The sequence below is a fragment of the Capsicum annuum genome, chromosome 1, assembly GCF_002878395.1.
Source record: "Capsicum annuum cultivar UCD-10X-F1 chromosome 1, UCD10Xv1.1, whole genome shotgun sequence".
NCBI classification, from domain to species: Eukaryota; Viridiplantae; Streptophyta; class Magnoliopsida; order Solanales; family Solanaceae; genus Capsicum; species Capsicum annuum.
The window spans coordinates 182,631,311-182,654,271 of record NC_061111.1 but is presented as its reverse complement, the minus strand read 5'-3'; the positions used below and the strand labels follow the sequence as shown (position 1 = coordinate 182,654,271).

General features: G+C 36.1%; 1 non-coding gene across 1 annotated transcript; it reads right to left on the bottom strand.

Annotated features, from left to right (window-relative positions):
- Positions 1 to 1,562: 1,562 nt before the first annotated feature.
- LOC124892304 lies at positions 1,563 to 1,669 on the bottom strand. Its single transcript, XR_007050178.1, has one exon. It is a non-coding gene; the product is annotated as a small nucleolar RNA R71 (small nucleolar RNA).
- Positions 1,670 to 22,961: the final 21,292 nt, after the last annotated feature.

Genomic DNA, 22,961 nt, shown 5'->3' with positions numbered 1-22,961 from the left:
AAAATAATGCGGAAACCTAATCCAAGTGGCGTTATGACTTATATACTATAAATATAACATCTTAAAACACGTTTTGGGACATCTTTGAACCCCTAGATCACTTGGAACAACATTGGAGGCTACAAAAACTTGTTTTTAGGTTTTGATTTCTTTAATTTATCTTTTTTTATGGTTTTAATCATTCATACAATTAATTGGATGTTGATTATGACTATGAGTGACTAAAAACTCCCTTTTCAGGGTTGAAGCCAAGAACATGATTATTATTGCTATGAATTAAGTTTGTTTTCTTTGCTTATCAATATTGGTTGTTTTTTTTATTCTTGTTTTAACTATTTTAAGGATTCACGACCCTTAGAATACATCCATTATCAACCTTGTGAACTCGGTAGAGGGAATAGAGCGCTAGAACATGTGAATAAGCAGAGTATGGTTCTTGATTCTTTATAAAATAAGAAACTTGAATTAGTATCTAGGATAGGGATGTACTTAGATACCTTACTTGATTCATATGTAGGATGATATTTGTTGAGAACTTAAGTGAATTATTACATCCCCGCTCAACGATGTAGGTGTAAGGTTCAAGTCAGGTAATAGATGAGAGGTTGGGAAACCATAATCATGCAATTAGCCCTACGAATCAACAACTAAGATAAGAAAGTTAATGAATGAAATCCAATAGCATAATATGATTGTTCAAAGTGCTTCAACCCTGAGTTTTCTCCTATTGATTGTTACAAGATCTTTACTTTACACATTATTTAATTTACTTGCAATATACAAATTCAATTCTCTCTTTTGTGAACTGAAATCAAATCATTGCGAAATCTAGTCTCTATGTGATAGATAACCCAGCTTTCTTGAAGGCCACTATATTACTTGGTAGACTACGTACACTTGCATGTGCACTGTCAAGTTTTTGGCGCCGTTATCGGGGATTTGTTATTTAGCAATTGTTTATTTTAGTTTTACTTTTAGATTTATTTGGTGTTTTTTACACTTGGTATTGGATTTGTTTTTGCAGGAACAGGTTTCAAAGTAGAAAGCTGGCAAGGGATCACAACTTAGTTGAACCAAGTTTCGAACCTGAGAAACTTTACCATCAACAAAGGAGAAAAACAATCCTTTTCCCCAGAATTCCTTAATTCCAAGAAAACCAAGAGCATACTGTTCCTATGGCTGAACAACAAGCAACTGGTAGGAAGTTTAGGGAAGTGGTAGTCCCACTTCCAACAAACTGGACTTCCCCAATTCAAAAACCGGCAGCTGAGGGGAATTTTGAGTTGAAACACAATATGGTGCAGCTTCTTATCAACAGTGGACAGTTTGCAGGGCTTTCACATGAGGATCCACAAGTTCATTTACATAATTTCATTAAGCTTACTGACACATTCATTTTGACTGGGGTGAGTACAGATTATGTGAGACTGACATTGTTTCCCTATTCTCTATTAAGGGAAGCAAAAAGATGGTTGAATGCAGAGCTGACCAGTTCAATCACAACATGGGATGACTTAGCCAGAAAATTTCTCATCAGATTCTATCCATCAGGTAAGACTGCGAGACTTCGTAGTGAGATAGTAAGCTTTAAACAGAAGCCTGATAAAAACCTCTATCATGCTTGGGAATGCTTCAAGGCTCTTCTTTGGGATTGTCCACACCACTAATAATCGAATGAGGTACTTGATTATACTTTTGTAGAAGCTCTTGATCACAATACAAAAATTTTGCTAGATTCAGCCGCAGGTGGTCAAGCGTTGGAGCTAACTTATGATGCGCTGTACACATTGCTGAACCGCGTAGCACAAGGAAATCCAAAGTGGTATTCAGATTCTAGAAGTTCCACGAAAAGAATTATGGATGTGTTGGAGGTGGACCAATTCACAGCCCTAACAACTCAGGTTTCTGTGTTGTAAAATTTGATCAACACAACATTCAGCACCATGAAGTTGGGAGCAGTACAACCTGCAGCCACAGTCAATGCTTTCCAATAAGCCACAAGTTGGTGTGAGGTATGCGAAAATAGTGGTCATACAGCTGTCATATATGATTCAAATCCAGAATCTGTGATGTATGTAGGCAATGCTCAAAGTCTAAATTATGGTAATGCCTACAACATAGAGTGGCAAACTCATCCACTAAATCAGTCATGAAACGCCCCATAGCCACAGACCCAATCAAATCAGTCAATGAGCAATATTGAAGAGATGATAAAATAACTCATAGCTAGTCAAACACAATTGATTGCGGATCTGAATAGTTAAACAACAGAATTACAGAATTAAAATGTAGCCTAGAGAAATTTAGAGTTGTAGGTTGGCCAGATACAACAAGCGTTAAATACCAGACCACAATGTGGTTTGCCCACTGATACAAAAAATCCAAAACAAGTCATGGCAATTACCTTGAGGAATGGTAAAGATCTTCAAGGAGAACCTCCCAAGACAACAAAGGAGTTAGATATTACGGTGGTGACCCAACATGTAAATAAAAAAGTTGCTGAAAATTCAAGAAAGTCTGAGTACTTGAATGAAAAATTTGTTGAACCAGAGAAGAAGAAGACGCTGCCATTGCCCTTTCCTAAAAAAATACATAAAAATGAAAGAGGATGCATTATTCAAAAAGTTCATTGACACATTCAAAGAGTTGCAGATTAATTTACCTTTGCTAGATGTCTTGCAGAGTATGCCTGAGTATGCAAAGTACTTGAGGTATGTGGTGGCGAAGAAGGTGAAACTGCAAGATGTGGGAGTGATAATACTCACTGAAGAGTGTAGCACTGTGATGACACAGAAAATCCCCCAAAAATTAAAAGATAAAGGAAAGTTTGCTATTCCCATACAAATTGGGGGAAACGAAGTCCATACATTGAGTGACTTAGGGAAAAGCATAAATTTGATGCCCCTATCATTGTTTAAAAAATTGGGCTTGGGAGAGCCTAAAGCAACACGAGTGGTGATGCATCTAACAGACGGATCTATAGCATGTCAAGATGGAATCATTGAGGATGTCCACATAAAGGTTGGTAAATTTGTTATTCTTGCTAATTTTTTTGTTCTTGATTTTGTGGAAGACGAATAGGTACCAATTATTTTGGAGCATCCATTCTTAACAACCGAAGGGGTTTTAATTGCTGTTAGAGAAGGAACACTCAAGATGAGGGTAGATGATGAAGAGGTGGTATTTAATGTTTACAAGGACCCCATGGAAAATTTCTTGTATAAAGATTTATACATGATCAATGTGTTTGAAAGGGATGAGTGTGGAGTGCCTAAGCCACTAAATACCTCTTCCAAATACCTGATTGAGCGGTCTAAGATGGAACCACCAATTCCTAAAGGTAAAAAAGGTTTGAAATGAATAAAAAAATGGCTCCTAAAAGGGGGTAAAAGGGTGAAGGAATATAGTTGAGTTAGTATGGGTCGTGCCGTGACGCTAAATCAGGCGCTACTTGAGAGGCAACCCAAGTTAATTCGGTATATTTTCTTTTCAATTTTTTTTAGTTTTTATTTCACTTAGTTTTTGTTTTTGGTTGAGTCGCAGGTTCATGGAAAGTCTGAGTACCATAAACTTGAGCTTGAAGCATGGCAAAGATTGAGTGTGGGGTCCCATGGATCCCATTTATGTGTGAAGATGCTACTAACTAGGCCTAGAGGCCTCAAGGAGTATTTCTATCTTTTACTTTTAAATTCACTTTGGGGCAAAGTAGATTTTTAAGTATGGGGTGGGAAAATTCTCAAATTTTTGGTCAATTTTTTTTTAGGTTAAGAATAAGTGAGATATTCTTGTTGGTTCTATTTTTGATTACATGATGCAAGTGGGTTTATTTGAAAAAGCATGTTAAATGAGTGAATTGCTATTTTTGAGACTCTTAGGCTTAAGTTTGTGACTCTAGTTTTGTTGGCTTAACTTAAAATTTATGCTATTGTTTGGTTGGGAGTCTATGATGATCCTATTGAGTTGAGTATGTGCCATGTGTGTGTAAGTTTTTTGTATATTCCTTGTTGCTTATGATGTCTAGAACCTTCTCTGTGTGTGTGTAAAGAGAAATAAAGAATGTGGATTTAGAAGATGATATAGGCATTTCTTTGATAGCCTTGTTTTATACCTTCTAGTTACCCTACCCTTGTGCTTTATCCTAGTTAACCCCCATTGAGCCTTTAACTTTTTCTTTGTAAACCTCATAATTAGCCTAATTCTTCTTTGATAGACCATAATCTGATCCAAAAAGCTCCTAAGTGCTTTAAAAAAATTGAATTAGTAAGTAGTTTGAGAAATTGAAGAAGAAAAAGGTGAAATTAATGCCTAAAGGTAATAGTTATTGGTGTATAATTGATGTGTGGTGGATGGTTGTGATATAATTTATGCTAAAAATATTTTCATGATTGTAAAAAAAGAGAAAAAATTGATTCTTGTGGTAGTAAACTATGTGTGCACCAAGTGTTTGTGAAAATGCTTAAAAGAGATGGGGCAAAAACAAAAGGTATGGATGAATGAATAAGTGTAATTTGATTGTTGGAGATTGATTTTAATTGTTTAATGTAGTGTATTAAAGCGCTTAGAGAGGTTAGTAACTATTCCCAAATAGTTCCTACCCATCCCTTAGCTTACATTACAACCCGAAAAAGACCTATTTGATCCTAAATTCAATATTCTAATATTAGTGGAGCACTACACTAAGGGAAAACCTATGGTTCATTATGTGTAACTTGTGAATTCTTTGTGAGAGTGAGCATAATTTGATTCTTGTACCCATTACATTATAAATTGCATTACATTGAGTGATTGTGGGTAACTCTCTTGTTGTGAGAGGTACATGTTTGATGAATATGGGTGATTTGAACGATGTCCTTGATTGAATTATATGCATGAGTTTGCTGCTTGTGGAGTCCATTCTTGAGGCTAGGATGTTTTGGAGTAGGATTCTTGAGCTTTCAATTGTGTATAACATGCTTAGTGTAGAAACTTGCATTCGTGTAGTCATTGTAGTAATAGCTTGAGTGTCTTGCATGTAGTATAAGTGTGGAGTCTCTTCATCTCATGGTATTTATAGTTAAGACTTGTTCGAGGACGAATAAGGCTTTAAGTGTGGGGTGGTGATGTTGGGTGTATTTATGCATTCTAGCTTTATTATTCTAGACAAGGGTTATTAGGAAAATTTGTTCAGGGGTATTTGGGTCTTTTTTCACGTCCCTAATTAACCGAACGCACTAAATTTAACCCCTAAACACCCTAATTAGTCATTATTATTTCAATTGCTCCCACAATCAAAGATCCTCTTTTCAAGAACAAGAACCCTAGCTCTCAAATTCAAGGCCAATCCACAAGAACTCACCCAGAACTTCAAGAAATTCATTATCCCAGGTATGTTAGATGTTTATCTATGGGTTCCTTTCTCCCATAGAGTCCAAGAATCCCTTTTTAAACCTACCGGATCTCAAATTTATGATTTTCATGTTTGATTTAGATTGAATTCATGTTCATGATATTAGTTGGGTTCCAATCCATGATTTAAATGGAAATTTCATGAAATTAAATAACATGTGTGATGAATATGTGATTATCTTGATAAACCCTTGAACGTACAATGCATGTTGGCTTATTAGGAAAATATTTGATGATAGACAAGGGCTCCCAGCTGGCAACTCATTGCAATACCTTACACAGTTCACAGTTGGGTCAAACTTCAGTATCAGAAAATTGTATTACTCATTGCTGCCCCAACAACCAAAGGTAGCATAGAGAAGCTTGGTTCAGATGGCAAGAACTATTCCAAGGCACCAATTTATAACATGGCTGGCTCTTCATGGTAGGTTAGCAATAGTTGAGAGGCTTGGGAAATGAGGCATACATGTAGCTGCTGGTTGTGTCCTATGTTGTTCAGGGACCAAAGAAACTTTTCAGCATCTATATTTTGAATGTAATTATTCTGGGAACACCTGGAGAACTCTGTTGAAGTGGATAAATATACATAGACAGGTGCACACATGGGATGATGAAATCAAATTGCTGATTAATAGAACACACATCTCAAAGACAAGATCACATATTCTAATATGTATGTTTGCTGCAACGGTTTACCAACTCTGGATTGAAAGAAATGCATACAGATTCAAGGGCCAATGCAAAAAAATGCCAAGTTGATCAAAGATATTTATCTTCAAGTACACATCAAAGGCCAGTAACAGAGAAGATGGCAGAATGAACTAGCAAGATTGAACTATTACCTTTAGCTGATGTAATGTAGTTGACATTGTAATAGTTAGAAAGGATAGAAAACAGTACTCAAAGTGTTCTGGTTGGAATAAAAAATTTTCTTTCATCTAAAAAAAAATGGTGATTTCACATGAGTTTTGATTCAATTTGAGCATTTAGAGTTCAACCGAGAAAACTAGTGTAACTAGCTTGAGCTATGTGTTTTTCTAGTCTATTGTGTTGAGTTCTAATGTGTTTTAATGATTTATTAAGGTTTTTATTATGTATTTATATGTAAAAAAACTTAGTCATAATGTTCAAGGGTCAATTGAATCAAGAAAAGAGTCAAAACAATGAGTTAAAGCTCAATGTGAATTTAGCCTATGCTTAGCTCGTGTTTCTAGTTCATTATTGAGGATGTTGTGTTGTTTTGAGCTCTAAATTGTTGTGTTTAATGCTATAAAATGCTTTATAAATGGATTATGATGTTATATGAAAGATATACAAGATTTAAATCAAGTGCAAATAACTTAAAAGGGCTAAAAAATGACCACATAAGCACAAGATGCAAACTGGACACCAATTTGGACCCCTGGAAAGTTTTGAGCACGTGTGGTGTTTGTGTTTGTCCATTGTACACGTGATGTATGCCATTGGATTCAGAAGGGACCTAAAATGGTGAAACACCACATCACAAAGCTGTCCCAATTCAAAATTATCCCAAAACAGTGTATCAATCCGATTGCACCACTTAGCGCCAATGACCAAAATCAGGAGTTAAGTGCCCAGTTGTGACCAGGATGCCATTTGACACTGTGGTGCAACACGCCAATGACTAAAATTGGGAGAAAAGTCCCGAACTGAAGGAAAACAATGTGGAAACCTAATCCAAGTGGGGTTATGACTTATATACTATAAATATAACGTCTTAAAACATGTTTTGGGACATCTTTGAACCCCTAGATCACTTGGAACAACATTGGAGGCTACAAAAACTTATTTTTAGGTTTTTATTTCTTTAATTTAGCTTTATTTTATGGTTTTAATCATTCATACAATTAATTGGATGTTGATTATAGCTATGAGTGGCTAAAAACTCCCTTTCCGGGGTTAAAGCCAAGAACATGATTATTATTGCTATGGATTAAGTTTGTTTTCCTTGCTTATCAATGTTGGTTGTTTGTTTATTCTCGTTTTAACTATTTTAAGGATTCGTGACCCTTAGAAAACACCCATTTTCAACCTTGTGAACTCGGTAGAGGGAATAGAGCGCTAGAACATGAGAATAAGCAGAGTATGGTTCTTGATTCTTTATAAAATAAGAAACTTGAATTAGTATCCAGGACAAGAATGTACTTAGATACCTTACTTGATTCACTTAATTCACTTGAGAACTTAAGTGAATTATTACATCCCCACTCAATGATGTAGGTGTAAGGTTCAACTTAGGTAATAGATTAGAGGTTGGGAAACCGTAATCACACAATTAACCTTACAAATCAACAACTAAGATAAGAAAGTTAACGAATTAAATCCAATAGCATAATATGATTGTTCAGAGTGCTTCAACCCTTGGGTTTCTCCTATTGATTGTTACAAGATCTTTACTTTACGCATTATTTAATTTACTTGCAATATACAAACTCAATTCTATCTGTTGGTTACTCTCGTATCAAGTGAATCTAAATTGTGAACTTAAATCAAATCATTGCCAAATCTAGTCTCTGTGGGATCGATAACTCGGGTTTCTTGAAGGCCACTATACTATTTGGTAGACAACGTACACTTGCATGTGCACTTGGGCATTGTCAGTTCTTCTAACCAACATAAAACATGTAAGTTTACATGGAGTCCAATGTCTTGCCCACGTTGGGAAGAGCTTTCTATCCTTTCCATCAGAATAGAACCTTAACTTAAGTGATCACTATCTTAGCCCACTATGGGTGTTTAAAACCTATGGTGGCTCATAGTTCTGGGGCATGAGACCTTGGAATCATACCCAACTCGGTGCTAAATACTACTCCCATACTTATTGCTCAGAACTTTTCAAAAATCCACCTTAAAATAACACAAGGGTTCGTAATTAAAACCAATTATGCTTCTCTTTGTTTTAAAGCATAAACCGTATTAATAATGTGGATTCCTATCTTAGCTTAGGATCAAAATATCAATCTTTGCTTTTGAAAGCACTAATCAAAACTCGTCAATAGGACTTGAGATCATAATCTCCTTATAAAATCATCAATAGTACTTAGGAATCAAAGTAGAAAGCCTTAATGCATCAATAATTACATCAATAATCAGATTTAAACTTTATTCTCAATAATCATCTTAAAAGCTTTCAATAATCTCAGTCACGGTAATGGTATATAACTCATAATACAAATCTTATAATTGCAAATATGAATATATCTAATTTCTTGTAATTGGAGCCTTTAATATCATAATAATGTCATAAACTACAATAATAAGGATTTGGGTATCAACCCTAACTTAAATTTCATGGGAAATCGTATAAAATTTAGTAAAATTAGAATTAAAATAAGTTTTGGGCACAAGGACGAAAGGATTATCCTTGTTCAAAATCCCACATACCTCAATTGATGATCTTAGATGATAAAACTTGAATCTTGGATCTCTATTGATGCTTTGAAGATGAATTCTTTGAGTTCTTGTGTCGAGAACCCTTAATCTTGAATTTCTTTGGGGAATTAATAGAGAAAATTTGGATTTCTTGGGGAGGAAGTTAATGATCTAGGGTTTTATTTTCCTTGAGAGAGAATTCTTTGATTTGGGGAAAATTCAATAAAGAATGAGTTGAGAATGATTTTAGGAATTAAATCCCATATCTGGACAAAATAAAATTATGGAAAAAGGCCAATTTAACCCTGGATGAAGCTTTTAATTTCAGTCAAAATTTTTTGAAATAGGCACCTGGAGCGATGTGCTGTGATCGCGTCGGGCCACTGGAAATAGATAATTGGGAACTTCGGGCTTGGGGCTACGCGGAGGAATCGTGGTGCCCTTTTAAAATATTATTTTGACCACCAACGCGATGCGGTAAGATCATGTTGGGCTACTGGATTTTGACAAATGAGAAAATAGACCATTCCACGATGCTCCAATATCATGGAGGTCCACTGGAATTGACAATTTCCATTTTTACCTTCTCCGCGATGCACTGAGAGTCCAGATGGTACACTGTCAATTTAAAAATGCTCTAACTTCTCAATCGAGTGTCGAATTTAGGCAAATTTGGTATTGATGGAAAACTTATTCAATTTTCCAAAAAATAAAAATTTAAAATTTTGAAAATACCACATGAAATAAATGGTATTCATCTTTGAAGCAAATTCTTGACATTCTTGAAACGAATTTAAGCTACGAAAAGTACAGGGTATTACAGTCGGACCCTTAATGTTGTCTTTAGGTTCCCTGGTGAACCGGGTGTAGATTGGGAGGGTGGTTACCTAGCTCCTAGGGGAAGGTTTATTTCTTATCTTAGAGCTTAGAGGTTAATCTCTAAAGGTTATCTTTATCACTTGGTTCGGCTTAAAGATTCTAACTCAGAAGGTCCTTCTTTGCAGTTAGTCTCGGTGGTAAATTATTTTTCTAAGATCTTTTTGAATGATCTTCCTGGTGTTCCTCCGGATAGGGAAATAGAGTTTGGTATTGACTTGGTTCCGGACACTCATTCAATATCTATTCCTCCTTATAGAGTAGCTCTAACTGAGTTGTATGAACTCAAGGAACAACTTAAGAAACTTCTAGATAAAGGGTTTATTCAACCTAGTGTATCTCCATGGGGTGCACTAGTGTTGTTCGTGCACAAAAAGAATGGTTCCCTTTGAATGTACATTGACTACAGACAGTTGAATAAGGTGACAGTCAAGAACAAGTATCCTCTCCCAAGGATAGATAATCTGTTTGATCAGTTGTAAGGTGCCAAGTTATTTTCTAAGATAGATATTCAATCTGGGTATCATCAGCTAAAAATTAGAGAGGTAGATATCCCTAAAATGACTTTTTGTACTCGATTTGGACACTTTGAATTCTTGCTGATGTCATTTGGATTGACTAATGCCCCGAAGACATTTATGGATTTAATGAACAAGTTTTTCAGGTAGGTCTTGGATCTCTTCTTCATTGTGTTTATTAATGACATTATGGTTTATTCCAAAAGTGAGGTGGATCATGCTAATCATCTCCGTGTGGTATTATAGATCTTGAAGAAACAATAGTTATATGATACGTTCTCCAAGTGTGGGTTTTAGTTGAATAGTATGACTTTTCTTTGTCATATTATTTCTAGCGGGGGCATCATAGTGGATCCAAAAAAGGTGGTTGTGATTAAGAGGTGGCCTATACCTATGACTCCAACCAATATTCTGAGCTTCTTAGGCTTGGCTGGGTATTATAGGCAGTTTGTGGAAGGCCTTTTATCGATTGCTGCTTTTTTGACTAAGTTGACTCAGAAAAAGGTAATAATTTCTGGGTCGGATGCTTATGAAGGGATTTTTGAGAAGTTGAAGGATAAGCTAACTTCGACTTTAATTCTGTCCTTGTTGAAAGGCAATGATGGGTTTATGGTCTATTATGATGTATCTCGGGTAGGTCTTAGTTGTGTTTTGATGCAGCATGGGAGGGTGATTGCCTATGCTTCCAGGAAGTTAAAGGTACATGAGAGAAACTATCCTACTCATGTTTTGGAGTTTTTGGTGGTTGTGTTTGCTTTACAAATATAGCAGAATTATTTGTATGATGTACAAGTGGACATTTTTTCTAATCATAAAAGTCAATAGTATGTGTTCACTCAGAAAGAGCTCAATCTCAGACAGAAGAGATGGTGGAACTTCTCAAGGACTATGATATGAGTCTTCACTATCGCCCAGGTAAGGATAATGTGGTTGTTGATGCTCTTAGTAGGTTGTCCATGGGGATTTTAGCTCATGTGGAGAAAGGAAAGTCGGAATTAGTGAAGGATATTCACCGGTTGGCTAATCTTGGACTCTAAGGATGAAGGTGTAATGGTACAAGAAGTGGTTCGATAATTTCTTGGTTTAGAGATTAAGGAGAAGAAAGTGCTAGATCTTGTCTTGGTAATAATCAAGGGTGATATTGGTGGGCAAAGATGACGGTGTTTGAGATTAGTAGTGACGGTACTTTATGGTACCAAGGGAGGTTATGTGCTCTTGATGTCGAAGGTTTGAGCCAAAGGATGTTTGCTGAGGTGCATGAGTCGTGCTATGTTGTTCATCTTAGTTCCACAAAGATGTATCATGATCTTAAGGGGATGTATTGGTGGAATGGTATGAAGATAGATGTGGCTGATTTTGTGGCCAAGTGCTTGGTGCATCAATAAGTTAAGGTTGAGCATATACGACCTGGTTAGTTATATCAAAAGATTCTTTTACCCGAATGGAAATGGGAGGTAATCAATCTGGATTTCATTATCGGTCTTTCTCGATCTCAAAATTAATATGATTCAATTTGGGTCATCGTAGATAGGATGATAAAGTCTGCTTACTTCTTGCTAGTGATGACTACTTTTTTTGGTGGAGGATTATGCGAAGTTATATCTTTAAGAGATCGTAAAGCTACATCGGGTACCTATTTTAACTATTTCTGATTATGGCACGCAGTTTGCATCTCATTTTTTGTGGTCTTTTTAGAAAGGCTTGGGAACTAAGGTGAGTCTAAGTACTACTTTTTATCCACAGACAAATAGACAAGCAAAAAAAAAACTATCCACACATTGAAGGATATGTTTCGGGATTGTGTAATTGGTTATGGTGGCAATTGGGTTGAGCATTTGCCTTTGGTAGAGTATGCATGCAATAATAGCTATCATTCTAGTATTGGTATTGCTCCTTTTTAGGCATTGTATAGTAAGAGGTGTAGATATCCTACTGGTTGGTTTGAGCTTAGAGAGGGGCATATGTTTGGTCCCAACTTGGTTTACTAGGCTATGGAGAAAGTGAAGGTAATTCGGGATAGGCTTAAGGCTGCCCAAAGTTGCAAAAAGTCCTATGAGGATATTAGGCGTAGAGAGTTGGAGTTTGAGGTTGGGGATAAGGTTTTCCTCAAGGTATCTCCCATGAAGGGAGTAATACGGTTTGGTAAGAAGGGTAAGCTAAGTCCTCGCTATGTTGGTCCTTATGAAATTCTACGGAAGGTTGGTAATTTTTCTTATGAGTTGGAGTTACCTTCTAGCTTGAGTTTAGTTTATTTGGTATTTCATGTCTCCATGTTGAGGAAGTGTCTTGGTGATGCTTCTTCAATTGTGCCTTTAGAGTGGTTGTGTATCTCAGACTCTCTATCTTATGAAGAGTTCATAATTGAGATTTTTGATAGAAAGGTTTGTCGTTTGGATACTAAGGATGTGGCTTTGGTTAAGGTTCTATCACGAAACCATAAGGTGAAAGAACCTACATGGGAAACGAAGGAGTACATAAAGTCCAAGTATTCACATTTATTCTCTGCTCTTAGGATTCGTACGGAAGGTATGTGTCTTCTTTATTTTCTGAGTTTATTAAAGGAAAGATTAATATCCTTGCCTCTTTGTTTTCAAACTTTGTTAAGGATTAGAAATATATTTAATAATGCAAATGACTCGTGCGTGTAGTTACCCCACCTTGTCCATCATTCGTGGATGAATGTACCTTGTGGGGGAGACTGAAATACCTTGGTTTCTGGAACTTAGAAAATTTCCTAGAATTCTGGTCTCTGGACCCAATACTACTCATGGGTATGAGCCATATGTTGGGGGTACGGATGGTATGGTCCAGTCGTATGCTGACTAGTGTTGGTTGGTAAGATTGATTTTGGTTACTAGAATGGATACAACTTAGAGGTACGAGTCGTATTGGAGGGTATGGATTTTTTGGTTCATTCACTTAACCTTAAACTTGGTAACTTAAGTTGGATCTGAGTATGAGTGGCTTACCAAGATTCGTAAGCTAGGATATGAGTCATACCCAGGACTCGTATAGTGGACAGTGTTTAAACCTTCTGTGATTCTATTTTGCCAGAGATACGGGTGAAGGGTATAGATCGTATGCTTTCATATGAATTGGGTAGGATGAGTCGTACACTGGACAATGTTGGGTACAAAGGTTGAAGCTAGGATACGAATGGAGGCTACCATACGAATGGACAGTCAGACTGACCCTCATTTTTCCTAATAAGGTCCCAGGATTTCTAACTCTTTTGGGAGGCTATTTACCATATTATTCTATTCATTAACACTTAGAAACTCTTTCTAAACACTCTATAATTCTCTCAAAAGCTTTTGGGCAAGAAAGCTAGGGTTTCAACTAGAAGACTAAATTGGGGATCTTGTTGGTGGTTTCTCTTTATCTATTTCATCAATTAAGGCATGTTCTCTTCCCTCATTGTTAGTTCCAACTAATGGCATGGTTTTATACAATGTTTTTATGATTTTATTATTGTATGATTTTGGGTTTTTAACTATGATTTTGGGGTTTCGATTATAAATTCTTGGTTATGATTTTCCCATGTTTTAATTATACTTTTATATGCATTAATGGTTGTTTTGGATAATTGGTTGCATAGTAATGGTTCTTTGGTAATGGACTTTGGTTTTTAAAATACTATGCCCCCAATGTGTTTGATAAAATACCGTTAACAATGTTTACATTATAATATTAGTTTTTTTGATGGATCTTATGCATGGTTTAAACTTAGCAATGGAACCCTAAATGATATGAATGGTTTAAATGATTTTAAATGAATTGTAAAGGCCCTGGTCTCTATGGTTTGTTTAATTGGAAATCATGAAGGGTATATGGAATCCCTTAAAACCTATATATGGTTGGCTATGGACAAATCATGCAAGTATTATTGGTATGATGATACCACTATTAATTGCCTTGGTTAATAAATGGTTAATGGATTGATTGGTTGCTTGGAAATGGTTTTAATTGGGCAATAATGGTGGGGTGTATAATAAATTCGTGGAAGGTGGAGGTCCCGAGGGGACCAAAATTGAAAACTCATATATGCTGATGTGAGATTGGTCTTGGTGGTCATGTGCATGATGTCACACTTTATATTTGGCAGATGTACTAGTCATCCCAGGTTTTTCTTCCCTGGTCGTGCGGTTTCACGCACTAGGCCCCTTTCAACAAGGAAAGCAAAACCCATATAGCCCATGGGTGATTTAGAAAGACAAAGCTACACAACCCAGACAAAGGGTTTAATGGCATGCTAAACACAGTTCCCTTTCTAGGCATGGATATATATATATGTATGGTTTGTGTGCATATAGATGGTTTTACTTGGTTTTATAAATTACATTATTTTATCCTTATCCTGAGTTCATGCTAGTGATCACTTTCTAACCCGTCTTTGGGAAGTTGTATACCCATACTATGTAGGAACGTAACTGATCATTCTACTTCTCCTACATAGTGATTGACTTAGGGACAATTATTGGATTGATGTGGTAAGCTTCTATCTTTCCGGAAGGTTCCATTTTATGTTATAGATATTCTTAGACATTTTGGTTTATTTTTAGATATTGGTTTTGGCTATGGTTAGGGGCATGTCCCAACCAGATATTCTTACTCTTTTGGTTAGAGGCTTTGTGGTACTACTATGGGTTGGAATGGGCCGGATCGGTATTGATGTCAGCCTTAGCATTGGCATTAGTATCAGGGATAGTACCAGTTGACGATATTGTTAGTTGTTCCATCGTATTTCATTTTGGGATTAATCATATTATGTTTTAGATCTCATTTGGTTATGGATTGGTTTATGGCCCTTGGTTCGGTATAGGTTTATCTTGGTGGTTTGGTTGGTACGGTTTGGTGGACGGGATAACTTGGTAGGATTAGTCTAGGAATCGACCCATCCTAAAGTTAGTCCTTGTCCAGTTATGCTATCTTGTTATATATTCGGTATTCAGCTGACTCAAGGTAAGCTAATGGTGGTTGGGTTGGGTAACAGGGGGTGTTCCCCAGTCCTGGTTGGACTTGGGATGCCCATTACGACAAAGCCCCTAGTTGGGTCGTGTCAATGCTACAAGCAATTTAGGAATGTTTTTTTCTTATGTTCTATTTTTGGGCTATAATGTCTAAGGCCTTGAAAATTCTCTAACTTTTAATTAATCATATTTCAGATCATGCCTTCTCAAAGATATGATACTTGTAGAGACTCTTTCATCCCGATTGAGGACAATATGGATGGAACTCGTCCTACTTATAGGGTACGAACCCGGTCTAGGGTCCCTGCTTATGAATACCCTTGTGAAGTTCCACCGATCCCTATTGATGCTTTTCTAGATAGTGACACTCATGCTCAGTCACCTCAAGAAGATATTTCTAATGTAGAGTTTTGCTGTTTTATTCATCTATTAACCTAGATAGTGGCCTCTTTGTCACGCTAGCCCAATCTTTTTAGTAGAAGAATGAATCCGACAAAGGTGGGGGATAGGCAGAGCAAGAAGTTCAGATATTTAGAGTAGGGTGAGGATCAACAAAATAATAGTAGGCATGGAAAATAGGGGACTAAGAAGGGGAATTGGTGGAGTTCCCATGTGACTATCAGTGCTCCTTATCCTATGTCTTCTGGTGATCGTCGCTTTTGGGCCAACCGTGGGTTTGGGGCATAGGGTGCCTAGTCTCAATCCAGTGGAGCTTAGTCAGCCCTACCCTATTTTCTTTATCGATTTTGTGGTCAGTTGCATTGTGGTTTCTGTAGTGAGGAGAGGAATAAATGCCTTAAGTGTGGTCAGCTTAGTCACATGCAGTGGGAGTGCCCTTCAAGGTTTGATACTATGGCTAATAAGGTCCTTGTTGCTATGTAAATAGCTCCTATACCACATGGTGCTGCTTCTGGTACTGGCACAGGATGAAATCGTCTTTATACTCTTGCCACCCATCAGGAATCCAAGGCATCTTCTGATGTTGTCACTAGTATGTTAAAACTTTTCTCTCATGATGTATACTGTTTACTTGATTTAGGGTCTACTCTTTCTTATGTGGCCCCTTATGTGGCTATTTATTTTGGTTTTAGTCTCGAGTGTGTTTAATAACCTTTTTCTGTATCTACCCCAGTGGGTTATTCTGTTGTGGTGATAAGGGTCTATAGGGTGGTGCGTTATCTATCTTTGGTAGAAGAGACCTTGGTAGACTTAATAACATTGGACATGGTTGATTTTGATGTTATTTTGAGGATGGGTTGACTTCATTTGTACTGTGCCTCTATAGATTGTCGGACCTGTAAGGTTATTTTTATATTTCCTAATGAGCCGATTATAGAATGGGAAGGTTTATTTCTTATCTTAGAGCCCGGGAGTTGATCTCCAAGGGGTATCTTTATTATTTGGTCTGGGTTAAAGATTCTAACTAGGAGGGTCCTTCTTTGTAATCTGTTCCGTGGTTAATAAATTTCCAAAGGTCTTTTCTGATGATCTTTTAGGCATTTCTCCCAATAGAAAAATAAACTTTGGGATTGATCTTCTACCGAACACCCATCCTATCTCTATCCATCTTTATGGAATAACTCTGACTAAGTTGAAAGAACTTAAGGAGTAGTTGAAAGATCTTCTTGATAAGGATTTTGTCCACCCTAACGTTTCTTCTTGGGGTGCTTCTATTTTTTTGTACGTAAGAAAGATGGGCCTCTTCAGATGTGTATAGACTATCGGTAGTTGGATAAGGAATTTAGGGTGACCTCTCTATTGGGTGGGCTTGTGTATTATGTGAGGTGCTTCATTAGTGGTGCAGGATTTTCGCTAGAAACCAAAGTTGAACTTTATATGTTGATTGAGGTGAAAAGAATATTAACTTGAGGGTAGAGACGCGAGAAATTGAGGGAGTAAGTTGGTAGGCTTAATTGGATGTATGGAAGAGGTTAGGTTGATAACTTAGGAAATATTGGAGTCGATAATTGCGATGTATACCAGAAGTTTAGTGTTAGAGCGATGAATTAGGGTTAAGTCATTTGGTAAATAAGAGCATTAGGTTTATAAGAAAATGTTGGACCGTAGGTAGTATCTCATTAGATTTGGTTTTAAGTATACAAGTTCCTGGTGTACCTAGTACATGTATATAATGATACTCCTTAAAGCAGAGTGTTGTGCTTATAGGTTTAATGAGATGGTGAGCTAAGGCTGATCTTAAATCTTTCTCCTAGTGGTGAGCTTTGGTGAGGAGTTATGGTGAATCTAATCCTATTCTAGTGATTTTCTCTTATTTCTGTTAATAGATCATTATACCAATTATTTATGTATTCTATAGTGCTTATGCCTAAGGTCTGCGTTCTCTATTCCACGTATGTCCATGCTCCAACCCATAAAGTAAAAGGAATAATGGTTTACGAAAATCTAAGCTACCTTGTATTCAAGCTCTATGGGATGACGCTCGTTATCCGTAAACTCATATCTCGCTTTATGCTTAATTCTAAGGAACTTACATTCTATATGCCATCAATTTATCTTATGGCTTGTCTTAGCCAAAGTTACGCAATGTACGCACACTCATGACCATTCCCAGTTCTTCAAATGAGAAGCAATAGTTTCAAGCGGCAATCCTTGTCTTATTTCTTGAATATATAAATCTCTCACTCTTATAGTTATGTGTTTGGTGTGTGTGTGTGTGTTGGGAGGGGGATCATAAGATTGAAATAGTGAAGTGTTGTATCTATAGCAAAAAAACATAGTGGAGAAGTTTATCTATATTTAAGGGCTATTAATTGTGTTATTTGAGGTGGAGAAAGATTCTATTCTATTCTTATGCCCGTGAGAATCCCAGTTCATGTCTTGCACCAACGTTCCATAGAACTAATGCCCTAGATCATGTCTATGTCATGTCTCATTATCTCATGATTCAGCTTAAGGTATGTGTTTTCCTTATCATCTTTGTTTTTTGACTTTGTTAAAGGAATTGTAGTTGTATTTCTATCTGGTATTGATGCTAATAGGTACCTTGACTCATTATTTGAGGATGAATGATCCTAAGGAGGGAAAATGTAACACCCTATATTTTTTGTCCTTGAAAATTTATTGACTTTTAAGCCTATTGCCCGAGTAACGACTCACCTTACGAGTCATAAGGTGTCTATACGGGTTGTAGAGCCCAATCATAGTGTGCCTAGTAAGGATTCACCTAGCTTCTACCTTATTACAACTAGACGTAGCGAGTCGTATAGACTCTTAACGAGTCGTAGTGTGCCTTTCATGGCCAACCCAGTGTAGTGACCAAGTAATTCTGTCTTGATCATGACTGGACCTTACGAGAAGTAATATATGACTACAAGTCATAAGGTACGACTCGTACGGTTAACACTGTGGATTACCAATGACACTGCCTAGACTACGAGTTATGGTGAAGACTCGTAGCCAGTCTTAACAACTAATCATGAGACCTGTAAGGACTGGGCAATAGATTTTCAACTTTTATTTAAGGGCATCTTGGTAATTTCCCTTTCTCCCCACTTAGACCCTACGTCCATAAAATATCAAAAAGGGATTATTTTCAAAACTTTAACATATCAAACACACTCTTAAACTCTCTCAAATTTCCCACTCAAAGACAAGGCTAGGGTTTGAAGAAATTGGTCATCTAGGGCTTTAAGGGTGATTTCTTCTTCAAATTTCTTGGAAACTAAGGCATGCATATCTATCCCTAAACTTGTGTTTTCATTATTTCATGAAGCAGTTTAATATTCACATGGTTTTGATATTGGGTTTTGAATGATGGGTTGGGTTTTTTGGATGTAAATTGTTTAAATGCTTTTCCTATGATTATTACGAATTTAGTATGCATTGAATTGATGATTTATGAACTCATTGGGGTGCATGAGAGTGGTGAATGAAATAGGTATACAAATATTCCCCAAATTTGTAAACAACGTAACTAAGGACGCAAAGATTCCCCAAAATAATTAGATTTTGGTATTGAAATTGATGAGAACCTCAACCCACTTGCATAATTGGTTTTGGAATGTGAATAATCATTTGGCTTGGCCTATTTCTCTTAAAATTAATGCACTGCATAAATGGCTAACAGATAAGAATAATCTTGAAAACCTCATGGGGTTACTAGGATTTCCCCAAGTGAATGATTTTTCTTGAGAACCTTGAGGGGTACAAGGAATCCCCCAAGTTGATTTAATAATGGAGTCTGGGGGTTTGAAGATTCCTCCAAGTGATAGCTTAATGACGTTTACTTGCAAGCTATAGTCGAGATGACTTTACCACTTAATGATGCCTTAATGATTGAGTCCTTGAGCTAATGGATGGGTTATGTGTTAAATGTTTTAATCGGGCTTAAAGGGTATTATATAGCTAGTTGTGAAGGTGAAAGGTCCCGGGGCTGATATTGGAAACTCATGTTTGCCGATGTGAGGGTTGATCTTGATGACCGCATGTTTATGTCACACTATATATACCTACATCATGGATGGCATAGGGTACGAGGATTTCCTAGCTTTCTATAATATCTCTGGTACGTACGGGCTAACATGTATTGGGCCTGACCAGGGGGAGACTACCGGACCCATATAGCCCATGGGTAGTTTTATGATTGTCAAGCTACACAGTCTAGGCTAATGCTTTAAAGTTCATGATAAACCTTGTTCCCTCTCCCAACATCTTATATATATATATACATGTATATGTACATGGGCATTGATTTTGGATTGGTTTTGAAATGATGGCATTATTTCATTCCCTTATCCCTGATTTACATGCTAGCGCTAAACTCGCTAACCGTCTTTGGATGCTGTATCCCAACGCGATGTAGGACACAGAGATATTTCTACTTTTCTTGCATAGTGATAGGATTTCTGAGTTATTAGCAGTTAACTAAAAGTGGTGAACTTTCATTCTTCGAAAGAGCTTCATTTCATGGTTCTGCCATTCTCTTATGTCATAGACTATTTATATGGTTTCTTTTTGGCTATCATCGGGGGAATGTACCAACCTAGATTGTATTAAGTTTTGTTGTAGAGGTTTTGTGGATTATCGTGGATTGAGATGTGTTGAAATTCTTAAATTCTTTTCTTGGTTTCCTATCTTGTTATATATTCGGAACTCATCTTATCTTATTATATATTTGGAATTCATCCACTGCTAGCTGTATTGTATTTTGTTTGGCTAGGCAAATGGGGTGGTCTTTGGTCCACGGCGGACTCGAGATACCCATCACGGCCAGACCCTAGTTTGGGTCGTGACTTACGTGGATTCTGTTGGTTGATAATTTTCATATTTATATTTGTTTTCTCATGTTAAGTTGATGCATTAGTCAAGTTTATTCTAGATTGGTTCATTTAGTGAATACTGTTGTTTACTTATTTCAATGTGAGGCTGTTTATGCTTCTTACGTAGTAGCTTAAAATCAGATTATGAAAGTATAGAAAAAAATAAAGATGAAATCGACATGCATAGATGTTGCCAGGAATGTTTACAATTTAAAGTTTAATCCATTTGAAGGTCAAAATCTGAAACAAATATGGGCTAACAATGTCAGTTGTGTCCATTTTTGTGGTCTTATGAGGTCTCGTGATGCATTGAGTGATTGTATAAATCTCTTCAAACTAAGGATATATAATATTATTTTGTTTCACTCCCCCATTTATGTTTGGATAAGATGTAGTCAACTTATGTTGTTATGAATGATTATGCTGTTATGAATGATCATATTATCGATTATGTGGCACGTCTCATTTTTTAGGAGTTCACTTATCTTTTTCAACCTTTTTTCTATGATTTTCTCTTAGGGGAAATGACAGAAACGACACTTCAAATTAAACTATTTCCACAAAAATGGCCATGGAATTTAAATTCCACTTTCTAGCCATTTTAATTTGTTGGCTTGTTCTATACCATTTCTACACAACTTCTATACAGTTTCTATATATATCTTATACATATAAATATTATATATGAAAATTATATAGTTTTGATACATAATTTATACAATAGTTATACTTTTTTTTGCACATTTTATACAACAATTATATAATTTTTATACACTTTCTATATATTTTTTATATATATTTTATACATATACATATTTGATAGAACTATATAATTTCTATACATATATCTTATATAAATACATATTCTATATAATAATTACACCGTTTTTATATAATTATATTTAATTACTATTTCTAAACAATAAAAAAATAAAAGCAGAATATTTTTTAGTTAAAAAATTTATAGCAAGAAAAAAATGAATTATTTTTAAAAGGATCGAATGCCCCAAGTTGAAAACTGTATCAGTATTGTATATGGACTATATTTGAACGACATGGGTCAAAATGACCCAAATTAGAAAATGGCTATAAAGTGAAAATACTTTACTTGATTGGCCACTTTTTGACAAAATCTCAATTTGGGCTGTTTGTTTTGAAAAATGCTACATAGTGTCCGTTTCCTCTTCTCTTATTGTAGTTAATAAATTCAAGAGAACTAAGAAATTAGTCAACTTTAAGCCTCAAGGAAAAGAACAATAACCACTACTTTAGTATTTAGACAGTTTCCCTGAAATAAAAAATTAAAGAAAATCATTATCAATTTTATTGTAACTGTTGCCCGAGAAAATATTGTAAGCACAATAAAGGGAACATCTACTGATAAAGTTTTAATTGAAGGAAGTGGAATGAACAACCTAACTGTCCTTGAACTTGCTCTCATGTCATAATATTTTTTAAAACATACTCCAATTAAAATACATTGATGATATATAGTTGGGAAGAAAAAAATATAAGAATTAGTCAAATTGGTTAGATGATATTCATGGGAGGGGAAAGAGGAGAGAAGTAGAAAAGAAATAGAAATAACAGAGAGGAAGCTTATTTATACCCAAAAGAAGTAGCAAAATACCTAATATAGTTCTAATATTCAAATATTAGGAAAAACATATTTAAATTTTCTATGACCGCAGAAGCGCGGGCAGATTACATAGTTACATAATAATACGAATCAACTTACTATATCTACTTAAAATTCCTACTCTTTTATTTAATTACATCCCATCTAATATTTCTCTTTCTCTTTTAAAACTCACGGATACATCACAGAAGAATGTGATTATAAGTGTAAAATCATGGATTAAATCAGAATTTTTTAGTAATACTGAAAAGAGTTAGGATAGGGAGTGATTATGTCACGATTTGATTTATCAAGATGCTGGCACCTACTCCAACACACCAGTAAGTAAATCAAATTGTCGCCCAAAATGACAAGTAGCAAAATAAATGATGAAAGATTACAGAGTACAAAATTTAATCATGCAAGTAGAATACCTAAAAGCATAATAATGATGAAAGTACTAAAGGATGGCGAAAGGAAAAAATGTGCAAAAGAATACCCCACGATCTAGTATGATCGGTAGAAGAGCCTCTAAACCAAAAAGAATAGAGTACTAGTGACCCAACCTGACCCCGGGATTTGTCGTAATGGGCATCCTAAGTCCAACCTAGATCGTGGATTGCTCCCTGTTACCAACCCATCCACCTTTATCCAACCTTTGATGGGCTGATTTTCGAACATATAACAAGATAGCATAAATGTTCTCAACAAGACTCTGGGATAGGGTCACAACCGTGACCGACCCAACTGAGTCCAACTGTATCACGCCAACCACCTAACCATACCAAACCAAACCATAGGCCATTAATCCCAAAATGTAATATAATGGAATAGTGAGGAATCCTGTGATATGGTGTCAGCCTACCAGCCTATTCCAATGCCAAGGCCGACACTAATACCGATCCCGCCCATACTAACCCCT